A 24,563-nucleotide genomic window follows, 5' to 3' on the forward strand; every position below is an offset into this window, starting at 1 on the left:
TTTTTTTTTTTGGACAGAACTGAATACATTTTCCAGGCTCTTGAGTTTAATTAAATTCAAAGGAACATCTCAAAGGCAAGTGAAAAAAAAAAGAACAGGCAAGACATTGAGGTGGCTGGAATAAGAAACTGTGTAGAATGTTATGGAAAGACAAAACCAAAAGCAAGGAAAGGAAAGATGATGGGAGAGGAGAGGTGGGGGAGGGGAGGCAGGAGGGGCAGTGAGGAGGGGAGAGGTTGGGGAGGGGAGGGCAGAGAAGGGAGGGAAATATGAATTTGCCATACCCGACCAGAAGAAACGAACTTGTTTTCTGCCAGCAATACCCACAGCTCTGTTTTAGGCACTGGTACTTCCCTTAATTTCTAGATAGGTCACAGAAGCTAGATTATCTGTCTCATCTAAGGACACACTAGCAAATGGCAGAGTCAAGACCAAACCATTGCTGATTCCAAAGCCCATGTTCTTTCTAATCTACCCCACTACCTTGGCTTACCATTTATGCATTTCATTTTTTAGTGCTGGAGAAAGGGGTTAAAAATAGCTTTATTTCTATTTCTCCCTATAAGAGCAAAGTCAATGCACACGTTGGTACAATAATAATAACAGAACTCACAGGGGTTGTGCTCCTCCTTTGCGCCAGGTCTGGGCCACATGCCTTGGAGGAGTTATCTTATTTCGTCTTTACAGCTCCGTGGAGTAGGTACAAGCATTTGGGATCTCCTTTTACATGTGAGGGCACTGAGGCCCTCCCAGGTTATGTATACATGCTCGAGGCCACGCAATTAGAGAGGGGAGCTGGGCTCGGAAGCCAGCAGAGTGACTCCCCCGCCTGCCTCAGTCACTGTCCCATCCAGGCAGTTCTTACTGGGAAGTCATTAGAAGAACACTCAGAGTTTCTGACAGCAATTTTGCTAAGAGATATTGATTTGTTAACTATTTTAACTTGCTCTTTGTTTCCTCTTTTTACTTACTCTTGTCCTCAACCATCGTATCTGTGAAACCATTGTTTTAATGTGCTAGTTTCAGATTTTCTAATATACATGAAACTACACACACATTAAAATAAATGAAAAAGTGATAAAATAAAATTTAAAAATTCATCTGTATACCACCTACCAGTAACTTTTATGCCCTGCCAGTGGTAAGAATATTTTCCTCCATCACTGTTCAGAAATATCACTTGTTAATGAGGTAGAAAAAGGTCAGATCATACCCAACACTTCTGAATGGGGAAGAAAGAGGCAGGACCCGGACTCAAGGATTCGACTCCAGACCTTTCCCTCTGCACCACCAGCCTCCCTCCTGTGCCTCCTCTATGTTCCCTGGAATCCCGAGGATGCAGCTGGGGGCTTCAGAAAGCTTTAAGGTACAGCTGATCCTGTCTTTATTTAAAATGCTTGTATTTTGTTCATCGTGGATGTTTTTGCATTAATCTTGATTCTTTAACAAATACTACATAAATTATTATGTGTTTTGATTACTGAGTTTATTTAAATGTTTTAGTATATAATACATTTAATATGTTGTCTTTATACCAACATAGTCAAAAACATACTTTTTAATATTTTTTTAACAGAGAAGGGGGGCCCACAAAGATCACAACATGGCCCTTATGAAGCTGATTACTTCCTACCTCTGACACATCCCCACTTCTCCCTCAGGACCTGGGACCCATGAGAAACCAAAACTGTACCAAGCAGTGTGCCCCACAGTGGCTCAGAGCCACCTGGCCCTTCAACTGCAAAATGCAAATGCGTTTTAAAAGCTTTACCTTGGTACATACTGTTTCTGAGAAACTCCATAATATGTAATTTTAAATTTCCATTCACTTACTGACGCTTATAACCCTTCTTGCAATGTCCTCAGCTTCTCTCTCTGGGGCACTTTAGTCTCCAGCCTTTTATCCATGATAAATTATCCATTTAATCAAACTATCTAGCTTAAGCATTTTTGGTTACTGCTTTATTTTTTTCAAACGAGAGGGGGGCATCCAACAAACCAGATGTGACTGTCTCCAGTTTCGTTTCTTAATGTACAAGTTGCAGATTCCTTATAGATCCTCCGGGGTAAATCACAAACAAGAATTAGCACATCACCAGCCTAACTTCCTCTTCTCAGCATGTCTGTTTCAAATTAAAGTGAACGACAGACTCAAATATCAAAGGCATATTGCCCCTAAATTAGCCAATCAGCTCCAAATACAGCTGGAAACAAGAGCAGGGGATAATGTTTTTCAATCAGCGGACAACCCTTTGAAAGTTTAATTATAAATGGTAGCCGTTTATTTCAAGCTAAATGAAATTTGCCACTTCTACGTAGGCAATACACACTGTATGTCATCCCAGCCCAGTCTCTTATCTCTTAGTGCCTACAACAGGGGGAGCAAAAATTATGTAGATCCCCATTCTCTGACTTCTATTATTTCATTATTCTTTGAAGGGAACGGAAAATGCTTGCTATACAATTGTTAGAAGAAATCAATTTTCTGAGCAGCTTTTTTTTTTTTAACAAAGAAATCGGTCTGGGTTAAACTGACGAGGCAGACTAGAATCCTTGGAATTGGGAATCCCGTTATCCATCAATGAGGACTGTTTTCCAGATCAGGGGAAAGAAGGGGTGGTCAGTTTGAGATTGGTCTCAGGTGTCAGGTCTGGAGAGAAACGAGGTTGTTATCTGTTCCTGTCAAGGAGACGATGACCTCCATCTCAGGGGTTCGCGTTCTGGAGATAATTGCAATCAATCATCATTTGCAAGGCAAGCCTTCAGAACCTTCTGCATGGGCACAGTGCAATCTTCCTCACCCATATGACCCCCACAGCCCCAAATTACATGTCACTTCTCCTCAGGTAGGAAGATCCAGTGGACAGGTATGGATTTGTCTGCCCAGAGCATCACCACCCTTAGGAAACTCCTCGTCCCCCACTTCATACAAGTGCTCCTCTCCTTAGCCCTGCAGGATGAAGTGTGATAACTGGCCAGCCTGAGTCAAGAGCCATCCCTCAAGTGAATCTAAGTGAGATTCAAAGTGTGACATGCCCATTGATTTGCAGGATTCCCATGCTCCTTGGAATCGAGCCCAGAAATGGAAATCTGATATAGAGCTAGTGAGGCAATGAAGCCCAGCCTTTGAAAACGGACAGACCTGCCATGTAAGTAGCTGAGTGACCTCATGCAAACTGCTTAAACACTCTGAGCCTCCATAGTCCTATATGTAAAATGGGGACAATATCTGTCCTACAAAGTTTTTGTAAGGATTATAGTTATTGCTTGCAAAGTTCTGGAACTACTGTAGCAACTAAAAAAATAATAAACATATGTAGTCATATACCAAATTATCAAACCTCATCAGCCAGTGATGATAAAATGGGGTCATATTTGTGTTTAACTCCCAAATGACTGTGATCCTGACTCCAGGTGGTGCACCCCCGGGTACCAGTTCTGCCCCTCCAAAACACCCTGAAATACCTCCCAAGTACTTCATCCTGAAGTACTGTCTCCCATGTGTTCACAAAATGGTCTGAGACCATCTCCAGGATGGATCCTCTGTCAGATAGCATCCACCATGTTTTCCTGTCTTTATTGTCACTGCAGAGTGCGCTCCTTATTATTAAGTCACCAGAGTCCAAGGCGGAGATGCTGTCCCTGATGTCCCCTTGTCATCGCTCCCTGCGGTGACCCAGTGGTGCTGGGTTCTGGTGGCAGTGAGGAGAAAGGTCTCTCCTCAGCTACCTGGCCTCCAGTTCATTCCTTATTTCCCAAAACAACTCAGCAAACTTCAAAGAATCAACAGCATTCAGAAATGATCCCATCGCCATTAATCCATACCCTCCAGAAAACAGTCTGCCAAATGTGAATCGACAGTTCCCACAATACAGACAGAAACCTTTTTGGAGCTGATGGCCGCTTCTCTCCACACCCACCAACACCCCCACTCCATCCCAACAATTTCAGAGACCCGAGGGCTCAGCCTCAGCCAGGTCACGCATGGAATCTGAGTCAACTCTTCATTAATCAAAACAAACCCTGATAAGCTGGGACAACGTGAGAGAGTAGCATTGATATATATACACTACCAAATGTAAAATAGATAGCTAGTGGGAAGCAGCCACATAGCACAGGGAGATCAGCTCGGTGCTTTGTGACCACCTAGAACGGTGGGATAGGGAGGGTGGGAGGGAGACGCAAGAGGGAGGAGATATGGGGATATATGTATATGTACAGCTGATTCACTTTGTTATACAGCAGAAACTAACACACGATTGTAAAGCAATTATACTCCAATAAAGGTGTAAAAAAAACCCAAACAAACCCTGAGTGTAGATCCCGCCCACAGCCAGTGAGTGACCACATGCATGGAGGACAGAGGACAGATGACATATGGGTTTGCAGAGGTCAAGGGGCTCCAAGAAAGGATGTGAATGTGATTCGTTGGAGAGTATGTAAATCAGTTTCTCCTCCTTCTCACTTTCTTACATATGCCCTGTGATGTGTATGGTTTTCTAACAATAAAGACAAATTATGATGATAACAAGGTCAAGGTACAGCATTATTATAAGTTATATTTCAGTTTGGCTTTATAGGATTATATAGATATTGGGTCAATAAATAATTTGTGTGTATTGAATCATTATCTATATGTTATATATTAGTATGGTGTACACTAATATATATTATATATATTAGTATGTTATATATAAAAATTCATTTTTGTAAGTAAATATAAAACTTTAGACAAATTTAACTAATTAAGCCTTTATTAATGGAGTGGGGTCAAAGGTAGGTGCTTTGGGAAACCTATTTAATTTTTATAAATAAAACACTGATTATAAATAGTAACATATGAATATATCAAGACTCTTGTATTGATCTTCCTAGGCCTTCAGAGCTAACTTTTACTTGCATGTACCCCAAATGTCATGCTGTGATTGAGAAAATCTGCCCACCAGATTTCACAGCCAATTGTTTTTGTGCCAGAGGTGCTATGTGATCATATATGAAAAGGCAGGAAACTCAGGGATTCCAGTGACCCATAAGTGGCCTATTGCCTAGTAGCAAGATTTCAATAAAAACCCTGCATGAAATGAGCCTCACACTTATAACAAAATGAGTCTGAAACAATCAAAAAATGGTATGAGGTCCATGACTCTATGACAAGGCTAAGTCCAGGAGGCAGGCAGAGTAGGACCGCAAGGAAGATTCAACACGGTTTTTGCAGCCAACTTTTTCTGGTCACAAATGGCTGTTCTGTATAAATGTTCCTGAAAGTTCTCATTTCTAATGGTGGATCTTAGATAGCAATATTTCACCAAACCACAATTTTTAATGGATCATTACTGTTTTTGCATTTTGTCTTAATGTTACTTGTCTTTCATTTCCTTAGTTGGTTAAACTACTATTTCTTCTCTGTTTCTTGCATTTCATCTCTACTGAGGATGGTATGACTTCTTCATCCTTTCAAATTGATGAAATTAGATTGGGTCTGTTTCCTTAATTCCCTTAATTTAAATGGGTAAGACTGAGTCATTATGGATGAGTGATCTCTTCCAGACTGCCCTCCAGTGTAAATGACTAAGGGAATAAGGCTCTGAGAACTGAGTCATGAGGTCTAACCAGGCTTGCTGGGCAGGGGAGGGTGAAAGAGCCTGCGTAACTCTTTCCTGAAAAGCATAGTGGGGGAGATCTGGGTGAAACCAGAGCAGATCTGGGTGAAACCAGATGTCTTAACCAACCTGTTCTGTTCAGGTAAATTATTTAGTAAAACAAAGCCAAATACAATTTTAGTTAAATCCTATTTGATGAGAAATGGATGTTGTTGCATTGGTTGTTGTTTTTAAATTTTTATTTTGAAATAATTGTAGATTCACATGCATCAATAGTTGCAAGAAGTAATACAAAGAGATTCCATCTACCCTTTGCCCAGTCTCCTCCAGTGGTAACATCCTACAAAACTGCAGTGCCAGATCACAACCAGGGTATTGACAGTGATACAGTTGAGAGGTAGGACATCTATATCATTGCAAGAATCACTCCTGTTGGCCTTCTCTAGTCACACCCATGCTTTTGCCATCCCCCACGCCTTTCTTAATCTCCGGCAACTGTTAATCTGTTCTCCATTTCTATAAGTTTCTCATTTTAAGAATTTTATATAAATGAAATCACACAATATATAACCCTTTGAAACTATTTCCATTCAGCATAATTCTCTGGAGATTCATTCAAGTTGTAGCATGTACCAAGAATTCATTCAGGATTTCTCAATATGGAGATTCCACCATTTGTTTAATCCATTGGGACATCTGGATCATGATAGGCTTTTAAATATTGTACAAATTGCTTGATACTAATAAGCAGTTGTGAGAACACTTACTGGAATCCAGGAGTTGTTTTAAATAATTTATACCAATTTTCTTACTTTACTCTCGTGACAGATTTGATTAAGCAGATGTAATGCATGATTAAACTATAAAATTTATATAAACTATAAGATTAAAGAGAAGATGTCTTCTCCTATGGACTTAGATGAATCTAAAGGGAACTATAGTATAATTCAAAATTAATGAAATTCTTCAGTTGATATAAAATGGGAATTGAGAGAGACTAAAGTAGATGACACGGGACTAGTCACTTGTAAAAGGAAAATATATAAACATCACTTCAAGCATTGTTTTAAAAAAATTAAGTATGAGGCTTAAAAAGTTTGGAGCAAAATAAAATTGAATAACTAAAAAAAAACCGTCTAATGAAAACTGGGAAAAAATTTGAAAGTAAAAATAAAGAATGTTAAATAAAAAATTATAGTGTTAAACAGCAAAAATTTCTTAATGTATTCAACATTATACTAAGTAAAAATAGAATAAATTAAACACACTAATTAAAAGACAGAAACTTTCAGATTGAATTAAAATGAAAACAAAAATAAGACCAAGCTCTACAATATTTAAAAAAGATACACTTCAGATAACAGGGTGGAGAATCGAGGAAAATAAAGGAGAGAAAAAAATGTACCACACAAATAAGAGTCAAAAGGAAATTTAATATATGTAAGATTTATTCAAATTTTAATTTTCTTTAATTTAAAAAATTTTATTGAAATATAGTTGATTTAAAATGTTGTGTTAGTTTCAGCTGTACAGCAAAGTGATTCAGTTATACACACACATATAATATATATTATATATATAATCTTTTTATAGTCTCTTCCATTATACATTATTAAAAGATATTGTAATAGTATAGTTCCCTGTGCTGTACAGTAGGTCCTTGTTGGTTATCTATTTTATATATAGTAGTGTATATATTTTATTTTATTTTATTTTATTTTATTTTTATTTATTTTTTTTTTTGCGGTACGCTAGCCTCTCACTGTTGTGGCCTCTCCCGTTGCGGAGCACGGGCTCCGGATGTGCAGGCTCAGCGACCATAGCTCACGGGCCCAGCCGCTCCGCGGCATGTGGGATCTTCCCGGACTGGGGCACGAACCCGCGTCCCCTGCATCGGCAGGCGGACTCTCAACCACTGCACCACCAGGGAAGCCCCTATAGTAGTGTATATATTTTAATCCCCAACTTCTAATTTACCCTTCCCCCTTCCCCCTTTGGTAACCATAAGTTTGTTTTCTATGTCTGTGAGTCTATTTCTGTTTTGTAGATAAGTTCATTTGTATCATTTTTTTAGATATCACATATAAGCAATATCATATGATATTTGTCTTTCTCGGTCTGGCTTCACTTAGTATGATAATCTCTAGATCCATCCATGTTGCTGCTAATGGCATTATTTCATTCTTTTTTATGTGTGAGTAATATTCCACTATATAAATAATATATATATGTGTGTGTGTGTATATATATATATATATATATATATATATATATATATATAACATCTTCTTAATCCATTCATCTGCCAGTGGACACTTAGGTTGCTTCCAGGTCTTGGCTATTGTAAATCGTGCTACTATGAACATTGGGGTGCACGTATCCTTTCGAATTATGTTTTTCTCCAGATATATGCCCAGGAGTGGTATTGCTGGATCATATGGTAGCTCTATTTTTAGTTTTTTAAAGAACCTCCATACTGTTCTACATAGCGGTTTTACCAATTTACATTCCCACCAACAGTGTAGGAGGGTTCCTTTTTCTCCACACCCTCTCCAGCATTTATTATTTGTAGACTTTTTGATGTTGGCCATTCTGACTGGTGTGAGGTGATACCTCGTTGTAGTTTTGATTTGCATTTATCTAATAATTAGTGATGTTGAACATCTTTTCATGTGCCTTTTGGCCATCTGTATGTCTTCTTTGGAGAAATGTCTATTTAGATCTTCTGCCCACTTTTTGCTTGTTTTCTTGATATTGAGCTGTATGAGCTGTTTATATATTTTGGAGATTAATCCGTTGTCAATTGCATCATTTGCAAATATTCTCTCCCATTTTGTAGGTTGTCTTTTTGTTTTGTTTATGGTTTCTTTTGCTGAGTGAAAGCTTTTAAATTTAATTAGGTCCCATTATGATAAAAACTCTCTCAATAGTGGGCATAGAGGGAACCTACTTCAACATAAAAATATATGACAAACCCACAGTGAACATCATACTCAGTGGTGAAAAGCTGAAAGCATTTTCTCTAAGATCAGGAAAAGACAAGGGTGTCCACTCTCACCTCTTTTATTCAACATAGTTTTGGAAGTCCTAGCCACAGAAATCAGAGACGAAAAAGAAATAAAAGGAATCCAAATTGGAAAATAAGAAGTAAAACTGTCACTGTCGCAGACATAGAGAATGGACTTGAGGACATGTAGAGGGGGAAGGGTAAGCTGGGACGAAGTGAGAGAGTGACATGGACTTCTATATACTACCAAATGTAAAATAGCTAGCTAGTGGGAAGCAGCAGCATAGCACAGGGAAATCAGTTTGGTGCTTTGTGACCACCTAGAATGGTGGGATAGGGAGGGTGGGAGGGAGATGCAAGAGGGAGGAGATATGGGGACGTATGTATATGTATAGCTGATTCACTTTGTTATAAAGTAGAAACTAACACACGATTGTAAAGCAATTATACTCCAATAAAGATGTTAAAAAAAAAAACAACTGTTTGCAGATGACATGAGACTATGCATAGAAAATCCTAAAGATTCCACCAGAAAACTACTAGAGCTCATCAATGAATTCAGTAAAGTTGCAGGATACAAAATTAATACACAGAGAAATCTGTTGCATTTCTATATACTAACAATGAAAGTTCAGAAAGAGAAATGAAGGAAACAACCCCATTTACCATTGCATCAAAAAGAATAAAATACCTGGGAATAAATCTACCTAAGGAGGCAAAAGACCTGTACTCAGAAAACTATAAGACACTGATGAAAGAAACTGAAGATAACACAAATGGAAAGATATACCATGTTCTTGGATTGGAAGAATCAATATTGTCAAAATTACTATACTACCCAAGGCAATCTACAGATTCAATGTGATTCCCATCAAATTATCAATGGCATTTTTCACAGAAATAGAACAAAAAAATTTTTAATTTGTATGGAAACAAAAAAGACCCCAAATAGCCAAAGCAATCTTGAGAAAGAAAAACAGAGCTGGAGGAATTTGGCTCCCTGACTTAAGACTGTACAAAGCTACAGTAATCAAAACAGTATGGTACTGGCACAGAAACAGAAATGTAGATCAATGGAACAGGATAAAAAGCCCAGAAATAAACCCATGCACCGACAGTCAATTAATCTATGACAAAGGAGGCAAGAACATACAATGGAGAAAATACAGTCTGTTCAATAAATGGTGCTGGGAAAACTGAACAGCTAAAAAAACTGAACAGCTAAAAAACAGTTAAAAAATGAAATTAGAACATTCTTTAATACCATACACAAAAATAAACTCAAAATGGATTAAAAACCTAAATGTAAGACCAGCTACTATAAAACTCTTAGCAGAAAACACAGGCAGAACCCTCTTTGACATAAATCACAGCAATATCTTTTTGCATCTGTCTCCTAGAGTAATGGAAATAATATATGTAAGATTTTTTAAATCATAAATAACAGAAAGAGATGTTGCATTTATATATAGTTATACATATATATCCAGAAGCAATGATAATAATAAGAGCAAAATACATAAAGCAACAGATGACAGAAATGGGAGAAAGAGAGAGGTAAAAAGCTATTGGAGATTTAAAATCACTGCTCTCAGAAGCTGATGTACCTAATCCAATAAAAATAGACTAGAATATAGAAGACATTAATAAAATAATTAAGAAGTTATGCATATAACTTTATATTAAAATTTGCATACAGACATAGACTACACACTTTTTTTCTAGAATAGATTGGTCATTAAAAGAAACCATATAGTAGAGACAAAACGAAAATATCAATATATTTCTAAGTCTCAAACAGAAAATGTTCTCTAACTTCAATGTAATAAAATTTAAAATTAATAAAACTGAGTTAGCTAAAAATAAAAATCAATTTATTTATAAACTAAGAAAAAATGAAACAAAAAAATTTACTATCAGATAGAACTTGGGGAAACTAGAAAACAAAAGGGGAAATTCTACAGCTTAAAGACGATGAAAGTAGTACATGTCAACATTTACTTGATGTTGCTAATGCAGTTCCTAGAGTGCAATTTATAGCTATGAATACATTCTAAAAATAAAAAATTTGAAAAATAAATAAGCTAAATGATCATCTAAAGATGAAAGGGAGGGCTTCCTTGGTGGCGCAGTGGTTGGGAGTCCGCCTGCCGATGCAGGGGACATGGGTTCGTGTCCCGGTCTGGGAGGATCCCACGTGCCGCGGAGCGTCTGGGCCCGTGAGCCATGGCCGCTGAGCCTGTGCGTCCGGAGCCTGTGCTCCACAGCGGGAGAGGCCACAGCAGTGAGAAGCCCGCGTACTGCAAAAAAAAAAAAAAAAAAAAAAAAAGATGAGAGGGAAAAGACAACAGAGCAGATCCAAAGAAACAAGAAAGGTGGCAATATAAATGACAGCTGCAGAAGGTTTTACAAATGAGGGAAGGAATACACAATTCCTAACTTATATACGTTGTCATAGAAAGTTGAAAACTGGGGGCAAGTCTGGGCAGCTCATTTCATGAAGCAAATATAATTTTAATAGCTAAACCAGATGAAAAGAGTTCAAGACAAAAAAAAAGTACTATAATTTGAGTTCTGAAGTTAGTTTTAAAAATATTAAATAAAATATTACCTATTTATTTCCAAAAGTATATTAAAATGATTCAAGGATGGCCCAACATAAGAAAAACTAGCAATATAATTCCCCTTAAAAAAATAGAATAGAATAAAAGACTGGAGGGTCACAATAGAAATAGAGAAAAGCAGATGATAAAGATCAATATCCACTTCTGAAAGAAAACAAAATCTTAGAAAAGTAGAAATAATCTGATAAAGTTTATCATCCAAAATTCATTGAAAACATCATTTTCATAAAGGAATTTTATAAGCATTTTTTTGAGGTCAGGAACAAGACAAACCTTATCACTGTAACAACTGCTATTCCAAATATTTGGAAAAGCAATAAGATCACAAAAATAAATAATTTCCTTTGAATTGGAAAGGACAAGACAAAATATTCATTACATAGAAATCCACGAGAATCAGGAGAAAACCATTAGAATTTGTAAGAGAGTTCAGCAAGTTTTCCAGAAACAAGGTTAAGTTATAAAAACCAGTAGTGGGCACCTACTAAAGCAAGTTCCTATTAGAAAGTATGATAAGAAAATTTACAATAGCAACTAAAACTACGAATTATCTATTAGCTGATTTTAAAAAGATTGCACAGGATATTTGTGGAAAATTTTTAAATTTTATTCTAGGACATGAATAATGACCTGCATAAATATTCTGCCTTAAGGTCTGGGTCAATTAAACACTGAAATGGTATCGATCGATATACCCTGAATTCGTTGAAAATAAATGCAGTTCCAAGAAAAAATTCAAGCATGAACATTTTTTTTGGAAAATGTTTTCTAAAATATATGTGGATGAATAAAAGTTCATGAATGGCAAAGAGTATTTTGAAATAGAAGAGTAGGGAGATCCTTCTTGCCAGGTATTGACATATTAAAAAGCAGAAGTAATTAAGACAGTACAGCCATAAAATAGGAGCAGGACAGTAGACCAAGGGAGCAGCTTAGAGCACCCCCATCGACTCCTGGTGCCTCTGGGACCTGGCATGTTACAGAGAAGGCATCACAAAATAGTAGGAGAAAAGACTGATTATTCGGTAAATAGCATGGGAAAAATAGCCTCACTCTACAGAAAGTTTAAATTAAATCCTTACCTCATACCAAATAAAATAAACTCGATATGGAGTAAGAACTAAACTGAAAGTTAAAAGTATAGAATTAATGAAGGAAATGTAGACAAAATCTTTACGACCTTGGGATACGAGAAGCTTCTTAATCCAGACTCCAACACATAAACCCCAAAGAGATAAATTGATGGCTCTGGTATCAAAATGAAAGATTTCCCCTCAAAATTACACCATAGACAAAGTTATCAGCAGGGGTCAGGCTTACTCTTGACACTGCAATGTCATCAGTTTACCAGTGAGACTGTTAATTGAGCAGTTACTATGTATCAGGCACTGTTCTGAGTACTTTAGATATGTTGAATCATTCACTCTTCTTGAGTACTATTGTTAATCCCATTTTAGGGATGAGGACAATGGGTTAATAAACTTGTCGAAAGTCACGTAGCTGGTGAAGGGTAGAGCTGGGATTCGAACCCTGATAACCTGACCAAATCCAGAATCTGTTCCCATAATTGTGATTACACCACTGTTCAGGATTTTCCATGCTGATGCCGAGGGGAACAAGATAGGGAAGAGAAGAGGCAAGGATGTCAAGTACTGCAAGGATGATGAGGAGAGATCACTGAATGTGTCATTCCAGAGACTTCTGCAAGTACTATTTCAGGTGGAGGTGTGCTGACTTGTGGAGAAGTGACCAAAAAGCAAGACAGCTCAATCCTTTAAACTACAACTCTAGAAAGTTTGAGAAGGACTCATCCTTTCTCTGAATTCTAGGCACGTTAGTGTTTTGTGGTTTGCATTATAAGAATATATTTTTAAAAATTCTTTGGAGAATGCTGCCGATTATGAAAAACATGACAGCTATAAACTTCCATGATTCTTACTCTCCAGAACAGACTCTCCACAAATACAGGGTGTCTGGCAAATTACAGCCAAAGACTGAACAAACTGGTTTTCAAACCAGCATCTCCAACTAATATTTTCCACAACACGCAATCCTATTCTTGTTTGCAGTAAAACATTGGAATGAAACCATACTCTGTTTGTTCTCCAGCTCACATTATGACCTGCTATAAAATGAATTAATATTCATAAATCTTTTTTACTGCGCTAATCTCAATGTTTTAAAGTGGTGATTACCACCTGACATGGGGCAGGCCAACAACTAAAGGAATCTTCAAACAGCATAAGATCCTATTCCCACATGGGGGTTTGAAGAGGAAAGCAAAGGAAAAGGTTCACATGTTGAATTTGGGCATAAACACGAACATTCTGAGAAGATTTTCCATAAGGACTCCAGATACTTTGGGATAAAAATGTCCTGAACATTTTTTCTGTAGAGTGTCTGGAACATGAGCAAGGGTGTTGGGCATGGGTTATGTAACATGGAATATACCACATGGACAACATTTTTGAAATTTTCCAGATGAGACCTATAGTTTGAAAAGCTTAGAAACATCTTCTGTGATATTCATGTGTTCTGTAATTAAAGTTTCTTCAGGCTCTGACAACTGAGCAGTGGATTAGCGTTGACTATCCGTATCCAAAGCTACTGAGAAAGCCTACAGGCTTCATCAGGCTACCTGAGGAGAGGTAGGCCTCCGAGCTGCCCAGCAGGAAACTCGGAACACATTGGAAACCAAGAATGCCACGGCACACACATCCGAACAGAGAAACTGGGAAGAGAAGTAGTAGATGCTTTGGGTGTGATTTTAATTAGAACAATAAGGAAGCAGCATGGTTTATACTGTTGAGAATCTTTATTCTTAGTTTGGGACCTAAGTTTTCAAGACTAGAGAAGGAACGAGGAGAGACTCATTCATTCAATAAATAGTTATTGAATTTCTACCAGAAAGCACCATGCAAGGCCCTGGGGATCTGATGGTGAGCAAAAGCAGAGCTTAAAATATAGTAGGCAAGATGGCCAAGTAATGAGATGAAGGAGAGGATAATTATAAGCTGAGATCAATGATTTTAAGAAAAGTAATAGAGCTCCAAGATAGTAACAAAAGAGGTTAACCAGGTCTTGAGAGTCACAGAGATGCTAAAGAATTTGAAAGCGTTCACTACATGAAGGGAAGCAGTACCTGAGCTCTCTGCCAGAGAGACCCAAGAAGGGCCATTCTGCCTCGCAGTGTCAGGGGAAAAGTGGTGGTGGGAGAAGCTGGGGAGCAGGGAGAGTGGTAGCCGCCCTCTCCCCCTTCCCTGAGCACATTCTCCCAAGGGGATGCCTTGTCAACAATATTTTTTAAATACTCCATTGCCAGGAGATTGTGGAAGAACTTTGGAGGGAGCAATGTAGAGCAAGTCCAGGCTCTTAGCTACAGAGATGGTAGTCAAAGGTGTCTTGCAGTCATGCTCATCCCTCAGGTCCCACTATGGGCCAGGCTGCACCACAGGTTTGCTCCTCCACGGGGGTAGGTCCTATCTAGCTCAGACTCTTTTCAGAACTCCAATGTGTAGCTTTACCAAGTTGCCTTTCCTGAGCTGCCGACCCCCAGAGCCATCTGCCTAACGACAGTTTTATTTGCCTGTCTCTCATATATTTCAAGTAAAAAGGGCCCCGAACTGTTCTTCTCTTTCAGTACTAAACCTGCTCCTCCTCTGGTTTTCCATCCGAGTGAATGTCACCACCATCTCCTCATTTGCTCAAGTGGAAAACATGGCAGCCGGGGCATCGTCCTCAATGCTTCCCGTCTGTTTCATCTCTTCCTATCCAACCGATCAGTGAATAACTTTGAAGTCTACCCCCTTGATCCTCTTCCTCCCACCCCTGCCTGTGTTGAGACCACATCACCTCTTCCCTGAAAGACTCCAACTACCTCCAGCTCCAACCTGGTCCCCCTGCTGCACTTCTTGCCCAGCCCCAGCCCCCCACCTCCAGCTCAGTTTTTACCAGAGACCTAGAGAGAATCTAGTGTGTGAAACTTCAGAGAGAGAGAGAAAGCATGACTGCTTCCATCCTCGGAGCATCTCAAGGCAGCCCTCCTGATGCCCTGGGGGACTGGGAAATCCTTGAACTTCTGTTGACAGATGGCAGGGGGCCCATGGCAGAATGCTGGTACTTCAGAGGAGAGGCCATTACTGTGTGAACTTTAGGGAAGATGAATTCCAGGAAGGAAAGGCCTGAGGGAAACTGGTGCTTCACATGCTCTAAAGCGTGGCTTTTCTGTTATTCCAGAAGGCTTTTCTTTAAAAAACAAAACTATAATAACCCTAACACCACCACCACTAGTATGCTATGGCTGACATGGTCAGTGTCTGCCGTATTTCCTTGGATCCCATTATCATTTCCTTCCTTTATTCCTTTTCTGCACACAGCGTCCAGTGTGCCTCCCAAAGCCTGTGCCCACGTCTCTTTCTCGGTGCTGCCCTTAGCCTGCTGGAGTCCACGTGTTTTATCACATGCAGTGAGATGCCGCCTCCCTCTGGGGTGTGTCCACATTGTCTCCAAAGCTCCTTAGGGATTTAGTCAGTATTACCCTTGTTGTAACTGCTTGATATCCTTGCTTAGCTTCCTTCCCCTCCCTCTCCCACTTTCCTCTGGTTTTTCCTGGGATGGCCTCCCAATAATCACTTTCCCATGAATCCTGCTCTCAGGTTCTGCTTCTGGAGAACCCAGCTCTCTGCACCAGGCACAGGCTAAGTACTTTCTGTGCATTCTTTCCTCCAATCTTCAAAAGAACCGCATGAGGCCAGGACTATCCATAGCCCCATTTTACTGATGGCAAAACACAGGATCAGGGACATTTGGTTTCTGTCACACGGCCAGTGCTGGGAGAGCCAGGTGTGACCCAACCCATGTCTGATCCAACTTTTGACCATTTTGCTACACCGTGAAATCACACCCACTTCCCTCCACCTTCCTCCACAGAAAGCAGAGTCTGAGAAAGGGGGCTCATTCTGGAGAGTGGTCCCAGGGAACAGGTGGGAGGAGCGGGAAGGACAGCAGGACAGGGGAAAAGCAAATATGAGGTGTGTTCCGGCTGCCTCCGTGGTGGGCTTGATCCCGTCCAGCCAGACCCTTGGAGTTGCCTGTGGAACACACCTCAGTATTGCCCACCTGAAGGATGGAAGGGGGAGTGTTCCTCCACCAGCTCTGTCCCCTGCTGGTCAAGGATCCCCAAAGGTTTTCAGTCTCTCCCACTACCACCCCTACCTTGTCAGGGGAGCCCCCGGGCAGAATGTGGGAGAAGCACTGTCAGGTACACCCGGGCTGAGCAGCTGCCACAGCAGTGACTGGGGATGTGAGGCGGGGCACAGAGGGCTTCCAGAACACACCTCCTTCTACCATCTTGTGCAGTCCTCGCCCCTTAGTAGGAAACCACATGTGTTGAGCGTACTATGTGCCGGCCCTGGGCTAAACACTTTCCATGCCTCAGTTTATCCATACCTGGCCACACCTGACTGGGCAAGTCCTGGTATGATTCCCAGATTACATTGTGAAAACCGAGGTCCAGGGTGGTGAGATGACTCGCTCCTGGTGTGTGGCGTTATGGGGACAGGGACTCCTGCTCTTACCCAGCCCTGGGGGCTGCTCCTCGGGGCAGCCCGCCTCACAAACCATGGCAGCTTTCCACGGGCTGGACAGGCCCCAGCTCCGGGCCTGGTTCTTATTCGGGGAACCCGGCCAGAAATCCAGCCAGGGACCGGATGGCGTCTTATAATTTCTCTGTATCCCCCGAGCTGCCTAGCACTAAATAAATACTTGCTGACTGATTGACTCATACTGGCCTTGCTTCCAAGTTTCCCTGGGCCCCTTCTCTAGGCAGCCGTCTCCCTCCCTGGCCTTTTGGACTCCCCCATTTTCACCAGCTCCCAAAGCCTGAATTTGAAAATGTAGGGAGTGTTGTGTTTCTAGAGATACGAGCTGATGACAGAAGGGGCTTAGCAGTGAGGGTGGGTGGCAGTGGAGCCATGAGAGGAAAAGGTCGGATGGGATGGGAGGGGTCTTCACACTCCTTGTGCCAGAGGGGCCCCCAAAGCAACTTGAAACCAAGAAAAATGTGCACTGACCACTCTGAGGAGATATTTGTGGGAGACCCCATAGTTGGGTGGATAAGGACACAGGCTCCAGCCCAGGCCTCCTGGGTTCATATCCGGGCTGCAGCTGTCACCTTACCTCTCTGTGCCTGAGGAATTTCAGCTGTATACTGTGATGATGATAATAATAATAACCACCTCAGGGTTGTTGCTTGGGTTAAAATGAATTAATACAGTGCCTGGCTAGTGGTAAGTGCTCCATGAGTATTAACTGTCGTGGTTGCTGTTCTTATGCGGCCGGGCGTTATAACCCTGCAAGCTCAGCCTGCTACTATCCTTCTATTGAGGTGCAAACAAGGCTCAGGGAAGGCAAATGTCGTGCAAATGTATGGGAGTGTAAATTCAAAAGCAGGTCAGGTTAACTCTGAAGTCCATGAGCTTCTGCTACAATCAGCGTTTACACATTTCAGTTGTTTATCTGTTGGTTATTATTCCAGTATTTATGAGAACTATTTATCGTTATTGCCCAGCATACTTCAAAGATATCTACCAGGAGAAAGTTGCTTGAGGGGAAAAAGAATTGAGCAGTGAGCAAGGGAGAAGAAGCTCAGCTTTCATAATTGAATGGAAGGACAGCCTGGCTCAAAGTGGCCTCAGTTAAACTCAGCTCAAATATCAGGTTTTCTTAAAAACTTGTTCAGATGTTCCAGTATAGTCATTTCATAAACCTGCAGGACTTGGTGCTGCTTTTTAAAATCTCATTCATAACAGTAAAATGGTGTAAGCCTGAAGTTCTATCAACATATAATCTTTGAGTTCTAGACTTAGCTAAGAGGTGTGTCATGTCTATGTCAAAAGTAGTCTGGTTAAACCAGCTGCCCCATTGCCTATGAGGCAGTTGACCCAAGAAACGGCATCTTGGCAACCGAAGGAGCATATTGTGATTCGCAGTCGTGAGCGGTCTGCTTGTACTTCTACCTGTAATACTGTTACTACCCCATACCTGCTTTTATTCCTACTTACTCATATTCACAGAACACCCACTATTTTCTAAGTGTGTTACTCACTTTATCTTCAAAACAATCCTATGAAGTAGGGAATTTTATCTTCATTTTACAGATCAGGAAACCAAGGCCCAGAGAAGCATAGTAACTTCCCGATGACCACCAGTCAGTGAGGTGTGCAGTCACCCCAAGAAATCTGACTGGACTTTCTGGGCTCTCAGCCACTATCCTGAACTCTACTACTCATTCAGAGCATAAAAATGGGCCCCTGTGGTCCCCACCGGCAAAATGCACAGGGAGAGTGTCCCAAGGGGGGCAGTGTTTATAAAACTTGAGCAAGAAAGAACAAGATTCTTAAGGGTATAATAACAGATTCAATTCTGTTCCTATCACATGCCTGTGTCTTTCATGTATGCAACCCTGTGTGACCTTTATAAAAATCTAGCAAAATGGGAATTGTCCATGTTGATGAAAGTGGAAACTGAACCTTAGCAAGGTCAAATGGCTTGGCCCAAACCGCTCAGTTATGCATATGATGTAGCCAGGACTAGGTTTCTTGACCTCTGATTTCAGGACTTGTTCCATTCTACCAGAACTTCTTTGAGGCTCTGAAGGAAACTATATGTATTTATCCCACCTGTTTGGAAATGTAGGTTTCATTATTATTCAGGTATGATGAAGAAAATGAGGACACAACTGCCATTGAAAAGATAGTTTGTTACTTACAGTTCCCAAGAGGAGGGGATATGCCATACCAGGCAGGGCTACATAGGGAAGCACCAGTGTCAGTCAGGAGGCAGAGGGAGTGAGGAGAAAAAGTGGGCAAGAAAGTTTATTGGTGTTTCCATGGGAAGGAATGTGAAGCAGGGTAAGGAAGCTAAGTGGGTTTTGGATTGGCTACTTTGAATAATCTTGGTGAACTCTGGGGCACTGGGGCTGTCCTTAGTTGTCTGATACTTGGCCCCTGGGGTGATTAGGGCAGGAGGATAGTGGCCCCAGTGTGAGAAGTGGTTGAGGTATGGGCTTCACACTGGTTGATTTGCCGTAAAGGTGCATTCTCTGATGGGTTGTTTACCATAGCTAGGAACCTGTGGAGGAGCAGTCCCTTCCAGTGTCAACAAGGCCCCAAGATGTCAAAGAATCAAAATAAAAAGACACGCCTAATACACCACCCTAGAAGAGAGTAGGCGTAAGGCTGTCCTTATAAGAAGAAACTGAGCAAACAGGACACAATTAGATTGAATGGGTGGTTGGATGGATGGATGGATGGAGCAATAGATATGTAAGGTTTATTCTCCCTGACGTCCATAGCTCTAGTCTAACACATATGGTTGTTTCAGTGGAAACGTCCCTATTTGAAGATCAAGGATAAAGCACAGTCACAAAGCGGCATTCATGCAACCCCTGGATAGATATTTCATCCATTGCTTCAAAATGAAGACCCTGCTAAATGATGTGGAGGGAGATTGTAGGAGCATAGCTGGCCATCTGGGATTTCACATTAGCTGTTATTCCCCATAACTCTGCTGCCGAGACATCAGATCATGGCTGGTTAGCAACATGAAGTCAGTTCCCTTCCAAAATCAATAAGAAACTTCTGACTGGGCTATCTGCATTGACTCGGAAAGAAGAATAAGGATGCAAAGTTAGAAAACCAAAGCTAGAGAATAAAAATTTCTGAATGGGTGCTTTCATTGGTTTGTTGGCAAGAAACACATTCAAGGAAACCAGGTCGATTTTCAATTCCCTTTTTCATAAATTAAAAATAGCTTCTTCTGATAGTTAGACACGTGGGTCCCAAATGGCCCAGGTAATTCATTAGCTCAGATGGAGAAAACATATTTCTCCATCAGTGCGTTGGACTCATCTCACTGTGACACCCCAAGCTCGTAATGACACTGGAAAGAGAGCCACGTTTCAGCCCAGTCCAGCTGAATTCAAAATTTGACTGTCTGCAACTGGTGCTTTTCCTTGCAGGACATTTCTCCAGAAACTCATCCCCGAGACTCGCTATTAATTGGAGAAGGTTTATTTATCCTATAGGCTTGATAATCAATCATCGGATTTCAGCACTTGTTTTGTGGGATTCCATTTCATCACTTGCTACAGTATATATTATTATTCATTATAGAAGTTTGTTAACGGTGTATTTATTTGAGTGACTCTCCCTCTAAATAAAGGGGCCTTATAAAGTTTTTTTTTAAATAAAGGTTTATTTTTACATCAGCTATTTGCTTTCCTATGCTAAACCTCTGAGCAGCATGCAAACCGAATTCCTGCATCTCAGGCCGGGCTGGGGCTGTTGGAAGGGTGATAAAAGCAGCTGGCCGGGCCCTTCAGCAGATTTGGTTTTTTCAGCCCTGTCAGTCACTTTCCCTTTGAGAAGGGAACAAGACGGCTGGTAGAGATTAGGGATGGTAATGTAAAAGTTTCTACCTACTGCATAAAATTCTTTCAAATTAATGCAAGCATTAAATTGTCAATGATTTTTCACATAAAGTAGATATTAAACTGTGCATGCCCGCTGGTGTTGGTATAAATTTTTGTCAACATTTTTGGCACACGGGGGCTGAGCCTGGGGGGTCAAGAAATGTTTTTAACCAAATTTTGTTGTTTCAGTTGCTCTTTTTACACTCGTGTGTTGTAACTCAAACGTAGAATCTTTTCCCAAAAATGAAATTTGGCAGGCCATTAGTCCGTAATGTGGTCTAATGCCTGTGGGTATTTTTTAAACATGTAAATGGCCAAGATATTTAGGTTTTTGAGGTTGAAAAACTGTGCACGCACTCTTAGCAACTTCTTTTTCAGCTGTATTTAGTATGCATATTTATGGCACATGTGTATTATGAAGCATGCCGATTAGACTGGAGATTAGTTGGGAAAATATACAAATGCCTCTTCACAGGGCGAATGTCTTACAGTGCGTGAGTTGATTTGTCTCCTCTTTTTACTAGGGAGTAAGAGGTAGCCCTGAGGCAAACCCTGCCCCCCACGGCCCACTCCCAGAGTGAGGAGACTTCAGGCCATTCCCACTCATCCATGGGGCTAGAAGACTGAATGTGGCAGCCACCCCCAAGCCTGCTGACTGGCTCCATAGCAGAGTAATATCCAAAGAAAGAGGGTGAGCATCTGTATCTCATGGTTCTAAATCCCGTCTCCGGTCTCATTGCCCTAACCTGTACCAATGCCCTGTGGACATGAATCCTGGGCTTTTCCCAACACTCAAGGATCCACACACAGAATCCAAAACAAATACTCTGAGCATAAAGAAAACATATTATGGCCTAATCCACTGTCCAGATCATTGAAAAGTAACAGTTATTACCTCATTTGAAAGTAATCTTTAACAATTAGCTTAGGAAAGTATTTCATAATTTTTTGCTAGCCTTACACAAACTAAAAATTTTTCATGTAATCAATTAAATCTGGCAGCATAGCATCAGGCACTCATTAGGCTGGGCTGCTTGAAATTCATGTACAATTTCTTCCTTATGCTGATCCGCAGGAGCTTTTAAACTTGCACTGGGATGCTGGCAACATCCCCCAAACATCTCAGACACATTGTCTCTCTGAACCTGAACTTTTTTAATGGTGGTTAAACATGTTGTCTGCTTTAGTTTCCTGTCTATCTTCATCATGAGCTAGCACCTGTTTCCAATAAATTATACTGGGCTGTATCAGCAACACCTTGGCAACAGCTGCCACCCTGAAAGGCGGAGTGCCCTTGAGGACAATACACCTGTGAACACACAGAGTGTTTATTTAGCTGAAAGCCAAAACTCTAAGTTACATAAAGCAATTATCTAAAGCCTAATGTATGCCCATTATTAACACAAAATAACCCTGTTCTTAAAAACCAATAAAAATCTATTTAAAGGATTTTTCCAAATCCAGCTGAAATTTGTACTCAACTAGAGAGCTAGTCTTCACCTGGGACTTAAAATTCTAATGGTGGGCCAGGGAGAGGTTTGTACGTGAGTTATAATATTCTTAGCTCACGCCCGGAATATAGGACATGAGCATGAATGGGTGGTACAGCCAAAGCTTTCGACTGTTGAGCAAGGACATGCTTATTTAAAATAATCTTTGTTACAAGTCATTTTTTTAAAAAAACATTTGACTATGGTCTAGAGGTTGGAAAAAGGAGTGGATTGTTTCAGTTTATATTTAAATGGAGGAATAGTTCATCCCAGGATACCTTTCTTTATTTGTACAACCCACCTTTCCCTTATGGTTCATTACCTAATAGCGTTACTCTTAGGTAATGGGGTTAGCAATACACTAATAACGAAAATGGAACCAATGTCAGGTAAAGAGCTTCAAACTTCCATCCTGACACATGAAATATATTAATAATGAAAATTCCAGCCCATTATAGTATCTACTGCACAGAGTTCAGTTTCTAGAGTGTTTGACCTGAGGCCCTTTCAAGAAATGGCATCACATATTACATATTCTTGAGCCATAAATAATAATAGAAAATAGCTATTGTTTCTCCCACCTTGAAGACCCATGAAATCTGAGTGATTTTTTGCTTAGAGTTTGTAATATGTTAATCCCTGTCTGATACTTCCTGTTGACATTTAACTGACGGACCTATAGTCACTTAGGTGCGAATGTGTTTTAGCGCTTCTGTTTGGCTGAATGCAAATGCTGTTGGAAGTAAGTGCTGATGAGTATTACAGCTCCCAGCTTGGTCCATGTCAGTGTCACTGATGGTTCACATGCAGTGCACATGAGTGAGTGCCTGAAGCCTGAGAATCGGACATTGGAAGACAGTTTTGAAACAGCAGGTCTGTGTTTTATAACAAAGTCCACAACACACCAGGCCAGTCATGCTTTCCTTAAACTAGCCATGTGAGTGACGATGAGTTAGGCTGCGGTAGATGGAGGAGAGGCTTAAGAACGTGGCACACCATGGCCATAATTGCTTTTTTCTCCTCTTTGCAAATTGCTGCTTCTTTCATTTATTTAGCAACTGTTTTCTGAGCGCTTATTCCAGACTACAAGCTGGGGATACTAAGATGCATTAGACAGATGGTTGTCCCTTTTTGCTGGATTGCAAAGACCTCCTCTGTGTGTTTGAGACATCTGTGATGAGAGACCAAGGTTCTAACTGTGATTCTGTCACCACTGGTAGAGCTGGTCTGGAACAAGCCGCTGGTCCCCTTTCAGCCAGTTTGCTCCCTTGTAAAACATGAAAACCAATTCTTGGAGCATCTACATCAGAGAAGTGACATAAAACTCAAATAAACAACTAATGCAAATATATCCTGCAACTTTCAAGCTCTGAGTCCTTTTGAGGGTCCTTTTGTTGTTGCGCTTTACTAGCCCTCAAGTTATTTCTTTAGGTGACTTCTTGTGTGTGTGAAGACCCAACAGGAAACTCACAAAATGCAGCCACAGCAGCAGTTTCATTATCAAAACTCCAGCAAGCATTCCAGCCAGACTAATTCCCCACTGGATTCACTTAATGTGTAAGGAGATCTTTCAGCCAGACTTCACTGGGGGGTGGGGGGGGGCGGGGAAATATATATATATATATAGAGAGAGAGAGAGAGAGAGAGAGAGAGAGAGAGAGAGAGAGAGAGAAAGAGAGAGAGAGAGAGAAAATTAAGAAAAATATGTTTTCCTTTTCTAATCAGTATAGCATTATGCTAATTCAAGGCTCTCTCTATAAAGATATAGGACTTCCCCTTTGATTTATTTTTATGATTAGGGGCCCTCACAAACAATTGCTTGTAAATGTGAGAGCACCCAGTTTGCATTCCAGGCCAGAAGAAACCCAGGAATGGATTTTCAAAGGAGAGCTCATTCCTATCCCCCTGGAGAATTTATCTTTATTAAAGGTCAGCAAATGTAGAGCATGCTTTGCTAATTTACCACGCGTATGGGAAATAAGTCATGAGTACAAGTTTGTGCAGAAGATAAGATTTACTATGTTTTAGGTAAACTGATTTTTGAATATTGAAAGGGTAATTCAAAAAACATTTTAAAATACTATTGGTTTCTCTGCCTGCTTGTCAGATTTCCCATTGGTGATGAAACCCTGCCAAGTGTAGATTTAGTACTGGTCATGAAACCAGAGCTGGGCTTGTGGTTACCTGATAATAACTGTGATAGTAAATTCATCCATTAATTTCTTTCCTGTTTCCCTACATGGGTAACATTAAACCAAGATATTACGCTATTGGATGGAGAAAATCATTTTCATTCACACACACACACACACACACACACACACACACACACACTTTGGAATTCTATTAGGCTGCTAATTCCCAAAGACT

At 40.5% G+C, this 24,563-nt stretch overlaps 1 long non-coding RNA gene across 1 annotated transcript in view; it reads left to right on the forward strand.

The window, feature by feature from the left end:
- The first annotated feature begins 276 nt into the window (after positions 1-276).
- LOC109552183 (uncharacterized) overlaps positions 277-24,563 on the forward strand; it is an 81,549-nt gene continuing 57,262 nt past the window's right edge. Inside the window, exons 1-3 of the long non-coding RNA XR_004528578.2 lie at positions 277-1,366; positions 3,051-3,149; positions 21,228-21,394. This is a non-coding gene — a long non-coding RNA (uncharacterized lncRNA). The remainder of the gene's footprint in view (positions 1,367-3,050; positions 3,150-21,227; positions 21,395-24,563) is intronic.

Source organism: Tursiops truncatus, chromosome 10 (genome assembly GCF_011762595.2).
Source record: "Tursiops truncatus isolate mTurTru1 chromosome 10, mTurTru1.mat.Y, whole genome shotgun sequence".
Classification (NCBI taxonomy): Eukaryota; Metazoa; Chordata; class Mammalia; order Artiodactyla; family Delphinidae; genus Tursiops; species Tursiops truncatus.